Consider the following 10532-nt stretch of genomic DNA (forward strand, 5'->3'; position numbering starts at 1 on the left):
TGTATTGTTCTGGTTGTGGTTGGTAGGACTGTATTTGGAGGTGAACATGCTGGTCGTGTGGGCTACTGTGGCGCTGTGTTGATAACACAGGAGGATATAGAGGCACAGTTAAAGGGCCAATTCCCAATTTATATGGTAGGAAGGAAAGGGGTGATATCAAATCAAACTTTATTTGTCACATGCCCCGAATACAAGTGTAGACCTTACTGTGAAATGCTTACTTACAAGCCCTTAGCCAACAGTACAGTTCAAGAAAGAGTAAAGAAAAGATTTACCAAATAAACTAAAGTAAAAAATACTAAAAAGTAACAAAATAAAATAACAATAATGAGGCTATATATAGGAGGTACCGGTACCGAGTCAATGTGCGGGGGTACAGGTTAGTCGAGGTCATTTGTACATGGAGGTAGGTGTGAAGTGACTATGCATAGATAATAAACAGCGAGTAGCAGCAGTGTACAACACAAAGGGGGGAGGGGGGTCAATGTAAATAGTCTGGTGGCCATTTTATTAATTGTTCAGCAGTCTTATGGTTTGGGGGTAGATGCTGTTAAGGAGCCTTTTGGTCCTAGACTTGGCGCTCCGGTACCGCTTGCCGTGCGGTAGCAGAGAAACAGTCTATGACTTGGGTGACTGGAGTTTCTGACAATTTTTTGGGCCTTCCTCTGACACCGCCTATTATATAAGTCCTGGATGGCAGGAAGTTTGGCCCCAGTGATGTACTGGGCCATACGCACTACCCTCTGTAGCCCCTTACGGTCAGATGCCGAGTAGTTTTTGTAACTTAAAATTGATCAGAAATACAGTGTAGACATTGGTCATGTTGTAAATGACTATTGTAGCTGGAAACGGCAGATTTTTTATGGAAAATCTACATAAGCGTACAGAGGCCCATTATCAGCAACCATCACTCCTGTGTTCCAATGGCACGTTGTGTTAGCTAATCCAAGTTTATCATTTTAAAAGGCTAATTGATCATTAAAAATTATGTTAGCATAGCTGAAAACTGTTGCTTTTCTTTGAAAAACAAGGACATTTCTAAGTGACCCCAAACTTTTGAACGGTAGTGTGTATATTTTTAATTGAACCTTTATTTAACTATACTGTATGAAACAGCATGTAAGTAAATTAATTAATATATACAACATACATCCTAAGGTAAGGAGTTACTTAGGTACAACGAGCACATGGCAACAATCAGTTAAGCTAACGATCATAATAAATGTGATCAAATCAAAGATACAAGATTATACAAACTATAACGCATCCAAAAGGTAAATGAGAAGTTGAAAATGAATAAAACTAACAACACAACTGAACTGAACTGAACAGTTTGCCAGGCCACCACACTGATTAGCCATAGGTGAGTCTATTTAAAGGGTGCGAAGGAAGTCCCGCCTCTGCTGCAGGAACTGGATGAGTATTGGGTAATGGGGAAAGTCAGTCAAGGGTAGTGGTGGGAATTTCCTACAGCCATTCCAAATACGGAACATATTTCAAAAAGTGAAATTCTGTTCATTAGGAGTTCTGAGAGGTTGGAGGGTGTAGGTGGAGGCAGAGGGGCTTAGCGCCGCCCCATCAGGGGACTGCAGGCAGTGGCATGGCATTGGACCCCTGGCTGCCCGTGGAATACTAAGCTGGTGGTTCTGGAGGTGGGGGGGGGGCTTAGCTCAGTAACCAAAGGGCATGGCTGGCCATCTGCTGGTCAATTAGGAGGGGTTAGCGGTCTTCCAGACACAGGTGAATGGGTCTGTTTGTCAGCCAGGAACTGGCCCAGCAGTTGGTGGTACTCTAAACCTTGCTTCTAATGGGAGAACATCCTCACCTAGCTAATGGTGGGCAGTTTCAGCTAAATCTGGAACACAGGAGGTGGTAAAGTCCACTGGAGAAGCTTCTGGCGTTGCCAGCACACAAAGATTGGTCAGGTGGCCTACTCCTTTCTCATAGTCTCCTGAGGGTTGGAACACCAAATAGATTAGTTGAAAGGCACATTGTCAGGCCTGGAGCAAATTACACCCTAAACTACAAACGACAAACCCGCTGGAACACCAAATAGATTAGTTGAAAGGCACATTGTCAGGCCTGGAGCAAATTACACCCTAAACTACAAACGACAAACCCGCTGCATAAGGACCAACCACCCAGACAACTGGCAGACATTTTATTCAACATTCTTGCTTTGCAGGGACTGTTGTTTTCTGGGACCTATTAGTCAACTATGCTATTGTTATGGCAATGGACCAGTGTTGCTAGAAGCGGCAACTGGCATGTGGAACCACTATAATTCCATAGAAATGCAGAATCCAGCAGAGGGTAAACCCAAAATGACTTTATGATGAGACCACTTAACCTTTACAGAAAGCCAGCAAAACTCTCAATAAAGATGTCCGGCTATAAGCCCCATTGCCGAATTACCCAGCACTGCACAGGGCAGCAGTTTTCCAATACGTCCGCCACTCAGCTCCATGTGACCAAATTAGGCTTAGGATAACTAAGAGGGGTTTTACATGTGAAAATTATTGAATGTCTTAAATAGCTTGAGATGGTGTGGAGGGACAGATACAATTAAACAGATATCTGAACAATGGATTACAGTCAAATACCTAATGTATTCTTTAGACAACTTAAGCAAGCACACACATTTCAAAAGTTTTACTGTACCAAACAACCACACAGTTGCAAACGGCTATTGCAACCCTGTAAAGTTGTTACAACAGAACATGTCTTATTACCATTCTAAATCACTTGATTTAAGGCCTATTTGCAAAATTACAAATTGAAAACTTGGCAACAAACCTATTAATCTATGCCACAACAACCACATATGCCTACAGAAATTGGATTGTCAGATTGATGTTTAATTAGCAGACATTTGATTTCAATTAGCTCTGGAATAATTTGCCCAAAAACATAATGACATGTTGTTTCTCCAAATCATATTTCTACCTGACCGTGTCTGGGCTCATGCACGGGAGGCTGCCCGCTTTTTACAAAACAAATGCAGTCACTGGTCATGTTCCCATACTCAGACATTGCTGACACATGCCAGATCTTACAACGCCTGGATTGGTATTTCAGACAACAACATCGTGGTCACGCTCCACTGCTCAGATGTTGCATGCATCAACCAATGGTTGTGTGCCACGTCATCAACTGTGTCATCAACTGACAGATTATAACATAACATATGATGTGGTTAGCTGATACGTAAAATACCTATCCAGGCATTGTAAGATCTGGCAGGTGTCAGCAATGCCTGGGCAGAGGAATGCGCCCCAAACATTATAGTGATCTGGTGCCTGATGGCACAGTCAATGACATTGCACCTAACCATTGGTTGATGCATGCAATGTCTGAGCAGGGGAACAAGACCAGAGTTAACCCGGTACCTCGGTTGAACCGGAACACAGACAAATAAGGTCATTCTATTACAGAGCTGCAGCAGCCAATCAGAACAGCGGAAGAATTTCATTCAAAATCAAGCGGGAAGCCAAAGACAAGTTTAGACAATTCTGTACAGTCAATGACGTGGCACACAACCATTGGTTGCGCAACCTTTATCTGTTGAAAGGTTCTTCAGCGTGTGTCCATCAGAGATCAGCCTTTTTGCCTTGACTTGCAGTCAGCAAAAAGAAGGCGTAATAAAATAAATACTTAAACTATGTTTCCAAAATATGAGCCCCAAATTTTCGAGAACGGTACAATTGCAGCCTGCATTTCGGGGCATTCCTGCATCTGTAGGAACACCTCTTGATACTTCTATTGGTCGAGGACTCGCATACACAGGTGGGAGGCGTGGGCGCTCCAGTACAGTAGGTGGCGGTAATGCACCTTATCGTTGGATGCCAACTGGCGATAAACCCCACAGAAGAAGAGGTGGGGATGACACGGTAGCTAGCTAGCTAGGACAATGGTATACAAAAGGGGACTCTCAATTGCATACTCTTCGCATCCTCTCTCCTCTATCCTCGCCTCCTTCTCAAAATCCATCAGAGGGGAGGGACCTCTGGCTTTCTCATCCAATGGGCGAGGAGTATGCCATTGAGAGTCTCCCAGTGTCCTTCGCCTCCACCTGTTGTGGCACTGTTTTCCTGAAATTCTGTTAACGACGGCGAGGGCAGGTGTTCGGCAGGCATAATAGCGAAGGAAACTGGCCTACAGACAGTTTGTCGCGTGGCCGTGGCTTGCTATATAAAGCAGGCATCGAGGCATTCAGTTACTGTTCATTGACCGTTAGAATGGGCAAAACGAGTGACCTTTGCGACTTTGAGTATGGTATGATCATCGGTGCCAGGCACGCCGGATCCAATATCTCAGAAATGTCCACCCTCCTGGGCTTTTCACGCATGACAATGTCTAGGGTTTAAGGAGAATGGTGCTGCAAAATAAAAATATCCAGTCAGCGGCAGTGCTGTGGGCGAAAGATGCTTGTTGATGACAGAGGTCGAAGGAGAAAGGAAAGAATCATGCATGCTAACAGGAGAGCCACAAACTGCACAGTACAACCAACAGTGGTGTGTAGAATGACATCTCGAATCGCACAACTCGTCAATCCTTGACACGGATGGGCTATTACAGCAGACGACCACACCGGGTTCCACTCCTATCAGCTAAAAACAAGACGAAGTGGCTCCAGTGGGCACAAGATCACCAACACTGGACAATTGAGGAGTGGAAACACATTGCCTGGAACATGACAGCAGTTCACTTTGAGTGGCCTGCGCAGTCCCCAGACCTCAACCCAATAGAGCAGGTATTCCCAAACTGGGGTACGCGTACCCCCAGAGGTACGCACAATGCCGTCGGGGGTACGCCGAATAAAAATGTGATTCACATTTTAAAAATATATATAATAATAATATGTATATTTTTAAATGTACAAAAATATTCTTCACATTTTCAAACAGTCTATTTATATTTTCCAACGGGACTATACATTTGGGTGAGGTTATTTTTTCGCCTGAGTAGCCTCGTTTCACTGCCAAAAATAAAATTGTTCAGCAAAATAACAACACAACGTAAAATACAGGTAGCCAAGTCAAATAACTAACATCCAATCACATTAACCATTACTCTCTCGCGGGAATTCCACTAACGGTCCGTATGTAGCCAAACGTAGCTGCTGCTCATTCCGTTTGCTCAAAAATTACAAAGAATTAAGACAACTTTCGAGTAGTAAGACATGTATAAAAGCAACAGACACCATTAATAAGAAGGGGCGAAGAAGAGTCTTATATGGTGAGCTACCGAGTGGCTAGGACAGGCAAGCACCGTACTATTGTGGAGGACTTAAATCTTCCTGCTGCAGCGGATATGGCTGGGACAATGCTGGGGGAAAGGCCCAAAAAACTATAAAGACAATGCCTTCATCAAACAATACTGTTTCAAGATGCATCAGTGACATGGCAGGAGATGTTTTGAAACAATTACTGCTTCGCATATAAGCCAGAGAATTCTATGTATTACAGCTGGATGAGTCAACAGACGTGGTGGGCCTGGCACAGCTCCTGGTATATGTCTGTTACGTTTATAGGGGGTCAATTAAGGAAGACATCCTCTTCTGCAAACCACTGGAAACCAGGACAACAGTAGAGGATATTTTTAAAGTATTGGACAGCTTTGTGACATCAAATGGACTTTGGTGGTCAAGATGTGTTGGTATCTGTACTGATGGCGCAAAAGCCATGAAGGAAGACATAGTGGAGTGGTAACGCGCATGCAAGCAGTTGCTGTCTACGCCATTTGGGTACACTGCAGCATCCACCGAGAGGCTCTTGCTGCCAAAGGAATGCCTGACAGCTTGAAATACGTTTTGGACCCTACAGTGAAAATGGTTAACTTTGTTAAAGCAAGGCCCCTAAACTATCGTGTATTTTCTGCACTATGCAATGATATGGGCAGCGACCATGTAACGCTGGTAATCAATGGGCAAAGTATTGACACGTTTTTTTAAATTGAGAGACGAGCTTAATGTTTTCTTTACTGACCATAATTTTCACTTGTCTGACCGCTTGCATGATGGCGAGTTTCTCACACGACTGGCCTATCTGGGTGATGTTTTTTCTCATCTGAATGATCTGAATCTAGGATTACAGGGACTCTCAGCAACTATATTCAATGTGCGGGACAACATTGAGGCTATGATTAAGAAGTTGGAGCTGATCTCTGTCTGCATTAACAAGGACAACACACAGGTCTTTCCATCATTGTATGATTTTTTTATGTGCAAATGACCTCAAGCTTACGGACAATGTCAAATGCGGTATAGCGAAGCACCTGAGTGAGTTGGGTGTGCAATTACGCAGGTACCTTCCCAAAACAGATGACACAAACAACTGGATTCGTTATCCCTTTCATGCCCTGCCTCCAGTCCACTTACCGATATCTGAACAAGAGAGCCTCATCGAAATTGCAACAAGCGGTTCTGTGAAAATGTTATTGAATCAGAAGCCACTGCCAGATTTCAGAGTATTCTGCCTTGGCAAATCGTGCTGTTAAGACACTAATGCCCTTTGCAAACACGTACCTATGTAGAGTGGATTCTCGGCCTTCACTAGCATGAAAACTAAATACAGGCACAGACTGTGTGTGGGAAATGATTTAAGACTGAGACTCTCCAATACAACCCAACATTGCAGAGTTATGAGCATCCTTTCAAGCACACCCTTCTCATTAACCTGTGGTGAGATATTCACCATTTTAGAAGAACAAATAAGGTTTTATATGTAAGATGGTTAAATAAAGAGCAAAATTATTGATTATTATTATATTATTATTTGTGCCCTGGTCCTATTAAGAGCTCTTTGTCACTTCCCACGAGCCGGGTTGTGACAAACTCACACTCATTCTTATGTTTAATAAATGTATCGTATAGTGTGTGTGTGGCAGGCTTACAATGATGGCAAAAAACAACATTTGAGAATGCGCTGACCCTGGTGCTAGAGGGGGTACACAGCTGGAGGTTGAATGTTTGAAGGGGTATGGGACTATTAAAAGTTTGTGAACCCCTGCAATAGAGGATCTTTGGGATGAGATGGAACGGACTGTTTGTAGCATGAATGTACAGCCGTCCAATCTGCAGCAACCGCGTGATGCCATCGCGTTGGCATGGAGCAACATTCCTGTGGAACATTCGACACCTTGTAGAATCCCCTGAAGAATTCCGGTTGTTCTGGAGGCAAAGGGGGGTCCGATCCGGTACTATACTGAACAAAAATATAAACGCAACATGCAACAATTTCAAAGATTTTGCTGAGTAACAGTTCATATAAGGAAATCAGTCAATTTAAATTAATTATGCCCTAGTCTATGGATTTCCCATGACTGGGCAGGGGCGCAGCCATGGGTGGGCCTGGGAGGGTATAGGCCCAGCCACTTGGGAGCCAGACCGACCCACTGGGGAGCCAGACCAGCCAATCAGAATGAGTTTTTCCCCACAAAATGGCTTTATTACAGACAAAAATACTCATCAACACCTGCTCTGTGGTTGTGAGGCCGGTTGGACATACTGCCAAATTCTCTAAAACGACGTTGGATGCGGCTTATCGTATAGAAATTAACATTCAACTCTCTGGCAACAGCTCTGGTAGACATTCCTGCAGTCAGCATGCCAATTGCACACTCCCTCAAAACTGGAGACATCTGTGGCATTGTGTTGTGTGACAAAACTGTACATTTTAAGGTGAAGCTGTGTAATTATCATGCTGTTTCATCAGCTTCTTGATATGCCACACCTGTCCGGTGGATGGGTATATCTTGACAAAAGACAGAAGGCTCACTAACAGGGATGTCAACAAATTTGTGCTAAAATTAGAGAAATAAGCTTTTTGTTCATATGGAAAATGTCAGGGATCTTTTACTTCAGCTCATGAAACATTGGACCAGCACTTTACATGTTGCGTATATATTTTTGTTCAGTATAGATGGGTGTCCCTAATAAACTGTCCGGTAAGAGTATATGGCTCTGGATAAACCATCTAAGCATAAATCATAGTCCCCAGACACTGAGACGGGATAGTCCGGCGTTCCATTGTGACATAGGTACCAGCTCTGAGACCACCATCTGCGAAACGTGCACCTCCCCACAATTAGCCTACCAACCAACAAATATACCGGTACACATCCTCTATTCATATAAATGTGTTAAAAGTTGGAGAAATGGATTGAGCTGCACTGACAATTCGAAAAGTATGAACGCCAAGGGTTCAATATTCTAGAAGACTGCTGTGCTTACACACCTTTGTTACTCTGATAGACCCTTAAGACTGATCCACACTGCCAAAAGCAACACGTACGTCACTGTGGGGGCTTGAGTCTGGCTACTGAATGTCTTTCTGTATATGTTTCTCATGATTTCCATGTGATTGTGACCTGGGTCATCGACAATTGCCTCTGTAGTAGTTTGGCTTCAAAATCCAGACAAGATGGCAGGTATTMATTTGTGTTTTTACGATRCAAAAAGTAGGATTAARRAWWRRMCMAMYWAAWYMRGRCTTTTCAAAAAGCAACWATAACTTGGCATATGTTGCTGTTCCCCTGTGCAATGACTGAAAGGGCCACAAGGAGGCTCAAGGGAGTAGAAACATGTAAGCTTAGAGGGAAAATGTTAAACAACTATATCATTACATTTTTGCCTTTGACTCATTCACTATTACGCAATGCTGAATTGCAGCTCATAATAATCTGTGCATATACTGTAGGTGTGGATTTGCACTGGTGATAAATTAGATATGATAAAAGGGGATATAGATAAGACTCAAACTATAAGAAGGAAATGCGAGCCAGAATCTTCATGTCTGCATACCATATAGCTTCAGGCATAGACTGTTTCCCAGCTCAATCCCTGGCCTTTCTATCTATTTATTCTCTATTTTGTTTGGAAGATAGTTCCATAAGGCCTATTGTTTAGAGAGATATATACAATCAGCACCTAATAACATTCTTGATGAAAGGAAATCTGATGACCAACACTTGATTACAAAACATACACAATAAAATCCCATCCCCTTGTAGTTGAATAAAGTTTCATAAAGAGTTGCATAAATGATTGTCTAATGTGTCTAAAAGGCTGTACAGTACAACATTTCCACAGTTATTCATTATTATCATAGTTATTCAAGAGCCAGGAAGGATAGGTCAACATCTAGAATTGGGTGTGGACAAAGTGTACTGTAGAGTAGCTGCATGAGAGAGCCAGGGACATACAACATGGCAGTGATGAAGAAACTGAAATGACCCTGAATAACGAATAACAACGTTCCTCTGGAAATAGACCCCAGGGATTAAACAGGAAAAGTCTAGCTTCCAGGACTAATGTTTTGGTTGTTTGCAGGGGCGGACTATGTGATTTTGAGGCTCCGGGCGGAGGCCAGTCTGAAGCCCCCCCACCCCACCCCTCCTACGCAATCCACAAAAAAATAGATGGGTTTTATAGTGAAGACATGTAAAATTGAACTACCTTTTATTAATGTGTCATGAACACAACCAGTCAGGATGTTTTCATCTGACTATCAAACAAATCCCTTCAAAAAGTAGGTTACCTTTGCACGTTCATCCAAATATTCAAAGCATCCCAACAGTGCACTGTGCACCCGTCAACTTTCCTTCAATTCACAAGTGGCTGAAACTGTCTTACTGGAGAAAGTGTCTTTCTGTCTTATTAGGACTATATGTAGCTCATGTATATTTACATTTTACATTTTAGTTATTTAACAGACGCTCTTATCTAGAGCAACTTACAGTTAGTTACGAAAATGGCAGTTGTCAGCAGCAACTGTCTTTTTACTAGAGAAATGCGTACTGTATCCACCTAGAGGCTAAGGGCCCGAGGCTGGGTTTCTACTAAGCTAACATATGGAATTGTTTTAAGATGGTCATATCAAGGATCATTTAGCTATTTGATTTTGGACCCCTGTAGGTATAAAAAATATATATATAAAAAAACTATTTGATGAAACATTGAATTTGGCCTTACTGATATTAGCCAATAGAAACACATTGAATAACAGATGTATGCATGGAAAAACAGATAGTCTAAAATTAAATCAAAAGTAAGTATGTTTTGAAGTGTCTGTCCTATATCTGAGAGATATAAGAAATTTAAAACTCAAAAAAAAAAAATCTTCTAGAATTTTTTACAAATTTACTGTGGAATTACTCGCATACCTTTTGCGTGTCCTATCCACTTCCATTCATTTTTCGGTAAGTCCCGGGTTACCTTCAGACTAAAGGTAACCCGGTATATGTACACACAGCACAACTATACATACAGTACAAAGATTTTTTTAAGTGACCAGGTCTCTTGGCTCCCGAGTGGCGCAGCCGTCTAAGGCACTGCATCTCGTACTAGAGTCGTCACTACAGACCCTGGTTCGATTTCAGGCTGTATCACAACCGGCCGTGATTGGGAGTCCAATAGGGTAGCGCACAATTGGCCCAGCGTCGTCCGGGTTAGGGTTTGGCCCGGGTAGGCCGTCATTGTAAATCAGAATTTGTTCTTAACTGACTTGCCTAGATTAAAAAAATGTAAAAAT

This window comes from Salvelinus sp. IW2-2015, linkage group LG14 (assembly GCF_002910315.2).
Source record: "Salvelinus sp. IW2-2015 linkage group LG14, ASM291031v2, whole genome shotgun sequence".
Taxonomy (NCBI): Eukaryota; Metazoa; Chordata; class Actinopteri; order Salmoniformes; family Salmonidae; genus Salvelinus; species Salvelinus sp. IW2-2015.